This window comes from Trifolium pratense, linkage group LG7, assembly GCF_020283565.1.
Source record: "Trifolium pratense cultivar HEN17-A07 linkage group LG7, ARS_RC_1.1, whole genome shotgun sequence".
Lineage (NCBI taxonomy): Eukaryota > Viridiplantae > Streptophyta > Magnoliopsida > Fabales > Fabaceae > Trifolium > Trifolium pratense.
The window spans coordinates 23,513,875-23,523,162 of record NC_060065.1 but is presented as its reverse complement, the minus strand read 5'-3'; positions in this window follow the sequence as shown (position 1 = coordinate 23,523,162).

Below are 9,288 nucleotides of genomic sequence, written 5' to 3'. Positions count from 1 at the left end.
TTTTTGCCGTAAACGAGGTATCCTCTACGCACAATTGTATAATCTCTTGAGCATTGCGGAACCCAAGTGGACAACAAGTTCTCCCTAATCGTTTTAATGTTGTTGCATCCTTATTAAGTTAGGGATATAGATCAGGATTTTAGTTTAGTTAGAATAATTCTACGCCATCTCATTTAAGCGCTCATGGGTATTTTTAAAAAATATTTATCTCGATCATAAAAAAATTATATATCTAAGATCATTTATAACTTATGTTACCTAAACAAAGATATTTTACCATTGTTTTTACCAAATTTTTTTACTATAAAATATAGTCTATATTTATATCCATCGATCGCACGGGTAAAAGATTTTCCAGAATTTTGCTTTTAGTCCCTATAGTTTTTAAGAATTTCAGGGGGTGATTGAGTGAATTTAGGGGGTGCGAAAAGTACGAATCTTTTAACAATAATATATAACAATATTATTGGGCTATAATACTACCTGTTTCACGGTCCATATTTCACTATCTCTGTGTATTAAAAATCACTTTGCCTAAAAATTCGACAGTAATTGAGTTTTTTCACTCTCATTCCTATTCATTCATTCATTCATTCTACAATCACAGAAGAGAACAACACTCTTTGATTCTACCACCAAGAACCAATCATACAAAAATTCAACAACAACAACGACAACAACAAGAGTTTTGCAATGGCTTCAAGAATTGTTCCTCAACTGAAGGAAAATAGTGATTAAAAAGGGCAGCGAAATTTAAAATTTTCCTTTGTTGATCCTTACGAATGAGCATGATTCGTGTTAAGAACTTTTACCTCTTGTGAAGGATGAGATTTGATTCACAATCAAAATTGATTACGAGCGTTGAAGATGAACGGCAACGCCTCTAGCTAGTCCACACGAACAACAACCTTCAAGAAGAGTGCTAGCTCCAAGGATGAAGGTTTTTAGTGAGAGGTGGGAGGAATTAGGATTTAGAGTTTAGCAAGAGAATTTGCTTCAAGTTATTTTCTCACTATCACAAGGGTTCTATTTATAGAATTCCTTGTCTTGTGCACCAAGACAAAAACACTTGTCATGTGATACCCTTATCACATCTCCATATTCCTCTGAGGTACACCGTACCTTACGGTGTTCCTTATCTCACACTAGGCTGTCCTTATGTGTGTGACCCTTGTAGGTTTTCGTAACGTTGGCAGTTATACATTTAATTATAACAAACAGTGCGCGGTATCTAGCAACACATCACTGCTACCCAAGTCACGGAATTGTCTTGTGATCTGACAAACCTTATCCGTGATAATGCTTATGTGTATAATTACCCTTTTGCCCCTATGTCTATATTGAACACAAGGCATACACTGTGTCACCCTTGTTCGATTCAATATTGGGCCCTTAGACATTTATCCTGTTATGCAGGACGGGCAAATTCCATCTAGGTCACTCATGTCCCTCAACATGCTTTGTGAAGTACCCATTAACTGTCTTTATGGTTATCCTATTACGGACAACGTTTGATCAGCAACAAAGTACCTGACTCTACATTTAGGGTCCATAGTGGTTTCAGGTCGGAGGGTGGTATACACCACTATCACCATGAGAGCAACTTATGACATCTTGCATAACATTATATGTAGTACTCTCATAGCGGGTCAATCCAGTATAAATATTACTCCTAATATTTATACCTATGTCAAGACTTGATAAGTCCTTATCCTATGATCCATGAGATGTGATCATCAGTCTATCTTCATAATAGTCTCTATGTTTTATTATTATCCCAATTCATAATAAAACTCGACTACGGATACTTTAAGAATAGTTAAATGAATTCTACTATTCTAGGGACTTTATCATTTTGGACATACAAACATAATAAAGAAATGCCTTTTTATATATATTAAATATATATATATTAATCAAAGTCATCATACAAAAGACGATTCTATCAAAATAGATTGGCTTTTAGGGCTTACTCCAACAATCTCCCACTAGCACTTAAAGCCAATTAAATATTAACTCAACATCTATTGGACTAGTGTCATCATCAAGCATGTTCTATGCAAGATTTTCTATTAGTGGATAAGGAACTCTTTCCTATGTTGGTACCCAATACATCTTCCAATTTACACTTTTGATCTTCTATCAAAAGGAAATAAAGTGTCAAAACTTGTATTTGAATCGTTGGTGAGATCTGGTTTTCCGTTGCTTGCAAGATTAAACCATTACCATCTTTAATGAGGTCAAGGGAATCTGCAACATAAGGAAAAACAATTTTCTTCCTCATCTTATGAGACAAACGATTCAAATCATATATTTGACATTTGTAATAGATATATCAATCTTTTGAAGCTTGTAAGCTTACAGAGTTGACATCCGAGCATAAAGTTTATTCCAGACTACAATCTGGGTATACTGTTCTTCGATTTGGAAAATCAATATCATTGTAACTCATTTACAATGATCCTTTCTAGATCCAATCAAGAAGCCATCATTAGTCCTTTTAAGATATCCATGGATATTCTTGATGGTGATCTAATGACAATCACTAGAAATAATTTGGTACATGTTGTTTATGCTAATAGCATATAGTACATCTGGTCTAGTACATATCATGATGTACATGATCAATCCAATTGCCAAAGTATTTGGATACTTCTCATGCATCCCTTTCTCATTTAATGAGGTTGGATATTGTCTTTGAGACAAAATACATCATGTGACGTATGCAATAATTTTAATAAAATTAAGCACACGAGGTGTCTGTACACTTCATCAAATATGTATGTAGGCTAAGGTTGAGATATGTCAACAATTTATCTCTATAGATTTTGATTCCTATCTTTTAGGAAGTCTCACCTAAGCATTTCATCAAGAAATAATTACCTAATCATGTCTTACATGTGTAGTGTATGAAAATTGTCTTGATGATCAGTATGTCATCCACATATAATACCAGATTAATTTAAATACTCCCACTGAATTTCTTGTGTGCACAATATTTCCTTTATTAATCTTAGTTTTCATAAAACTTGATCAACAAAACCGATAATTCAACTTTGAGAAATTTGAACAAATTCATAAATGAATTTTGTAATTTTTACACTTTCTAGCATCCTTTAGATTAACGAAACCCCATCCATATGTCAAATACAAATGTAAGGTCATTCCAATTAAGGAATGTAACCTCGTTGTCCATCTGCCAGAACTCGTAGTAAAAGATACAACAATTGCAAGTGAAATCAAATGAGTTTAAGTACTATGATTGAAATAAAGGTTTCATCATTTGTGTGAAACTTTTCACATCCAATCACACCTTAAAGGTATTCACAATACCATCCATGTGAGTCTTTACAACAAGACCCAATTTCATCATATGGGTCTTACCCATTTAGATGTCAAAACCAATATCAATATATGGTTTGTGTACATGGACTCTATTTAAGATTCCGCCACTTCTCAGAATTTAGGTCACTCACGACCTCATAATAAGTCACATTTTCATCTTTTATGAGCATCAGATCACCTTGTTGAGTCATGGTAAAACCATGTCTCTCAACCGTGTGATATGACATATCCGACTTATATAGGTCTTGTGCTACTCGAATTGGTGATCCAATAACAACCCTTGTGGAACTGATTCCATGTTCATTCTCAAAAGATATGTATTTTGTGGTACTTGAATTTACTCAAGTTCTACATTACTCCTACTATCTCTTCTAGAGACACATTCCTTCTAAAGGAATATTTTAGTTTTAGTGACAAAAGAACTTTTGTCATAGTGAGCATTGTAGAATTAGTATTCCTAAGTTTTTTTTTAGGATACCTCCACAAATACACATTCATCCAAGTCGGAATTAAGTTTATCTAATAAACCTTACAATCCAAACTATCATAAAGTCGAACTAGGTACTCTTACCTCCATATCAAATATGGTGTCTTTATGATTTCTTTTATTGGAACTTTTGTGGGTAAAGAATAACTCTAATTAAAATAAATTTTCGAAAGAGTCGCCGAAGATATAAACGAACTATCTTATTTGTAATCATGTCGAACATGATGTAATATAAATAGTTGTTACTATACTCCTTATCTAAGTATTTACCATTACGACTTGTTCGTATGGTCTTGATACTTTTCAAAATTATTCCTTTACTTCATTCATAAATTCTTTGAACAATTTCAAAGAATCATACTTTGTGTCAACCACACATATTCACATCTACTAAGCTAATTAGTAATGTAAATGAAGTAAAAGAAATAAAATTATATCTAGCAAATAATTAGTTTAGTGGTTCATATACATCTCATATGTATATATTTCAAATAGATCAAATGTCACTTTGTCTTAGTTGGTAATTGACATACTGAACTATTTTCAAAAGTGGAACTTACACCCTTCAAATGATATAAATCAAATGAGTCCAAAATTCCTATCTATGGAATCTAGAAATGTGTGTCTCACTTATTAGTACTAAACAATATTAATTGCCACTAATTTACAAGGTTCAAATCTTATTTGATCCTTATTCATCATTGTTATAGATAAGGTTATCAAGTTGACGGAACTCAATTCCATTACTCAATTAGAACACTAGAATAGAAAACATTATTTGGATAATGAAACAACACTTGTCTATTATACAAACAAGTAGTCCTTTTTCTTGTCAATACAAGGTTTAGGTCCAATGTTTCTATTATTAAATGAAACTTAATAACAATTATTTGGTTCCATGTCAAACTCAACTTCTACGATCAATGAAACTATTTCATTCTAAACGTAGGTTGACTTTATCTATAGTCAAATTTTCACTTCTTTAAAACAACTTTCAATATTTCAACAAATATGAAATTAACATCTGGTATCATATACCTAAGTTAAAAAGTGGATAATTTAACTTTCTATAACAAGGTCTATGAAGAAGTCTTACTTCTTTCTTCAACTTTAACTCTTTCAAAATCATTAGTAGTTTTTCTCGTATTTGAGAGAACGATTCTCAATACATGTACCAATTCAGAAACTCCTTTCTGAACCTTCTGTCCTTCCTAAGGACATTTTACAGTAAAATATAAAATATATGCCAAATATATCTAACTACGAAAATAAGAATATTTGTATCATGATTAAAACATATTTAACTCGGCGTTTAATTAAATATGCTCCCACTATTTTATTCAAAACAAAAGACCCTCATCATTTGATTCGAAAAATCCCGTTGGAAGATCTTCTAGTGGATCGAGATCCATATTTCACTATGTCTTGAGTCAGCGTTGGCTGATCACCCAAAACATAGCTATTTAGGTAGGAACTCCTTCCAATTGTATCTTATACAATTCTCGAATATTTCAATTGGGTGAATAACTCCTTATTCTAATCCATCTTATGGATCATTCCCAATTCTTGCTTCTAAACATATATAATCTCATTATATTTTAGCTTAGTTAAGTTCGACCCTATATTTTAGAAATTGGATATTACGTTTATCCCATCGCGCCTTACTAATGTAAAATATGCACTTCGCGTTGGACGAACCCACAATATTTGACACTAGTCTTGACGAGTTCTAAAATACGGAAAGCATAAACTTAATGTTAACCTTGAGGGAATTTTAATTAGTTTGATCTCACCGGCTTATTTATCATATAAATCGTCTCTCACATGCATCAACATACATACATATACATTAAATGAAACAGTTATGGCCCCTAGCGCAATTGTTCTCTCAAGCCAATGAGAGAACCTAAGCTAACCTAATAACGATCTATACTTCTTCAAGCATGATCTCCAAGGTCATCCTCCTTTGTTCTTGAATTCTTCTTCAAAATATTTACATTACATAAAGAATACTCGCTTTACATACGAGGGAATAAGATGAGAAGAGAATTACATCAAGAGATTGAGAGATAAGGCACGACACGCAGGTCGTATTTAAAATCCAAAATAAAACAAAAGAAAAATTAAGGCCATAACCGATCATTGCATAAGCATAATAACAAACATATATTTTATTATTATAATCCGTTTAAGTCCTGTTAAGTGAATTAAAATCAAAATTTTGGCAAACGAAACGTGACCCTTGCTTCTGCCTTTCGCGCCCAGCGCGGGCACGCATCCAGAATGCGATCCTGGCTTCTGCCATTTGCGCCCAGCGCGACATGTTTTGCGCCCAGCGCGGGCACGCATCCAGAATGCGATCCTGGCTTCTGCCATTTGCGCCCAGCGCGGCATGTTTTGCGCCCAGCGCGGGCACGCATCCAGGTCATGGAATTTCGCTTTTGACAGCACAACCCTTGTGTTGTCGCGAACCCTAATTTCATGCCGTCAAAACCCATCATGATCGAAATTCAATTTAATTGATCAACATGTCATTGCTTCACCATACTAATGTCGGATTCCAAAGCAAGTGAACATGGATCGCTTTAATTGGGTATCTTTCACAATTTGTTTTAATGAACGAAATTATGAACGGTATATCACATACACCGCTTTGCATCACGATCACTTATATCACATATAAGTCTTGATCATTCTTGTTTGTGTAAACTTAGGACGATTAACATATCGCTGCTTCACCATTGTAATTTAAGTAAAAAAAAACAAAAATATCTTCCTCTTTATGCTCATCAAACAAACAAACAAATCTCTAACAAATAATCTCATTCTAATCCAATAAGTTTTTTGTCATATTATTATTATTACTACAAAAAAAAAATTCCAAGTTTTATATCAGAGACAATCCTTTTATTAGTGACTATTTTTAGAAACTGTTCATTTTTACTTTTTTTGCCGTAAACGAGGTATCCTCTACGCACAATTGTATAATCTCTTGAGCATTGCGGAACCCAAGTGGACAACAAGTTCTCCCTAATCGTTTTAATGTTGTTGCATCCTTATTAAGTTAGGGATAGAGATCAGGATTTTAGTTTAGTTAGAATAATTCTACGCCATCTCATTTAAGCGCTCATGGGTATTTTTAAAAAATATTTATCTCGTTCATAAAAAAATTATATATCTAAGATCATTTATAACTTATGTTACCTAAACAAAGATATTTACCATTGTTTTTACCAAATTTTTTTACTATAAAATATAGTCTATATTTATATCCATCGATCGCACGGGTAAAAGATTTTCCAGAATTTTGCTTTTAGTCCCTATAGTTTTTAAGAATTTCAGGGGGTGATTGAGTGAATTTAGGGGGTGCGAAAAGTACGAATCTTTTAACAATAATATATAACAATATTATTGGGCTATAATACTACCTGTTTCACGGTCCATATTTCACTATCTCTGTGTATTAAAAATCACTTTGCCTAAAAATTCGACAGTAATTGAGTTTTTTCACTCTCATTCCTATTCATTCATTCATTCTACAATCACAGAAGAGAACAACACTCTTTGATTCTACCACCAAGAACCAATTATACAAAAATTCAACAACAACAACGACAACAACAAGAGTTTTGCAATGGCTTCAAGAATTGTTCCTCAACTGAAGGAAAATAGTGATTAAAAAGGGCAGCGGAATTTAAAATTTTCCTTTGTTGATCCTTACGAATGAGCATGATTCGTGTTAAGAACTTTTACCTCTTGTGAAGGATGAGATTTGATTCACAATCAAAATTGATCACGAGCGTTGAAGATGAACGGCAACGCCTCTAGCTAGTCCACACGAACAACAACCTTCAAGAAGAGTGCTAGCTCCAAGGATAAAGGTTTTTAGTGAGAGGTGGGAGGAATTAGGATTTAGAGTTTAGCAAGAGAATTTGCTTCAAGTTATTTTCTCACTATCACAAGGGTTCTATTTATAGAATTCCTTGTCTTGTGCACCAAGACAAAAACACTTGTCATTGGGCACAAATTACACTAAAGCCCTTTTCATTAAATAACCAAAGGGGCCCTTGCCCCATGTGTCATGTACACATGGACGCTCCCTCACCATACCATATGGTGTACCGCTTATTTAATTACCGTGATACCCTTATTTAATTCTGTGATACCCTTGTAGGTTTCCGTAACGTTGGCAGTTATACATTTAATTATAACAAAAAGTGAGCGGTATCTAGCAACACATCACTGCTACCCAAGTCACAGAATTGTCTTGTGATCTGACAAACCTTATCCGTGATAATGCTTATGTGCATAATTACCCTTTTGCCCCTATGTCTATATTGAACACAAGGCATACACTGTGTCACCCTTGTTCGATTCAATATTGGGCCCTTAGACATTTATCCTGTTATGCAGGACGGGCAAATTCCATCTAGGTCACTCATGTCCCTCAACATGCTTTGTGAAGTACCCATTAACTGTCTTTATGGTTATCCTATTACGGACAACGTTTGATCAGCAACAAAGTACCTGACTCTACATTTAGGGTCCATAGTGGTTTCAGGTCGGAGGGTGGTATACACCACTATCACCATGAGAGCAACTTATGACATCTTGCATAACATTATATGTAGTACTCTCATAGCGGGTCAATCCAGTATAAATATTACTCCTAATATTTATACCTATGTGATCATCAGTCTATCTTCATAATAGTCTCTATGTTTTATTATTATCCCAATTCATAATAAAACTCGACTACGGATACTTTAAGAATAGTTAAATGAATTCTACTATTCTAGGGACTTTATCATTTTGGACATACAAACATAATAAAGAAATGCCTTTTTATATATATTAAATATATATATATATATATATATATATATATATTAATCAAAGTCATCATACAAAAGACGATTCTATCAAAATAGATTGGCTTTTAGGGCTTACTCCAACAATTCTACAATCACAGAAGAGAACAACACTCTTTGAATCTACAATCACAGAAGAGAACAACACTCTTTGATTCTACCACCAAGAACCAATCATACAAAAATTCAACAACAACAACGACAACAAGAGTTTTGCAATGGCTTCAAGAATTGTTCCTCAACAACCCAAAGGTGTGTGTTTTCTTCAATCATCGTACTAATTTTGATGTTTAGCTTCATGTTTCATTAATTTTTCTAATGTTTTGTTCCAAGATTGGAACTTTATTTGATGTTTCATTAATTTTTCTAGGATTCAATGTTTTGTTCCAAGATTGAAACTTTAGTTTCATGTTTCATTAATTTTTCTGGGGTTCAATGTTTTGTTCCAAGATTGGAACTTTATTTTCATGTTTTAAGGGTTTTGTTCCAAATCCAACAAAAGGGTCTTGATCCTTTTCTGGATTTTGTGTTTGGATTTGAGATTTTGGGTTTAATTATTTTGCAATGGGGGGAGGGAAACCGGTG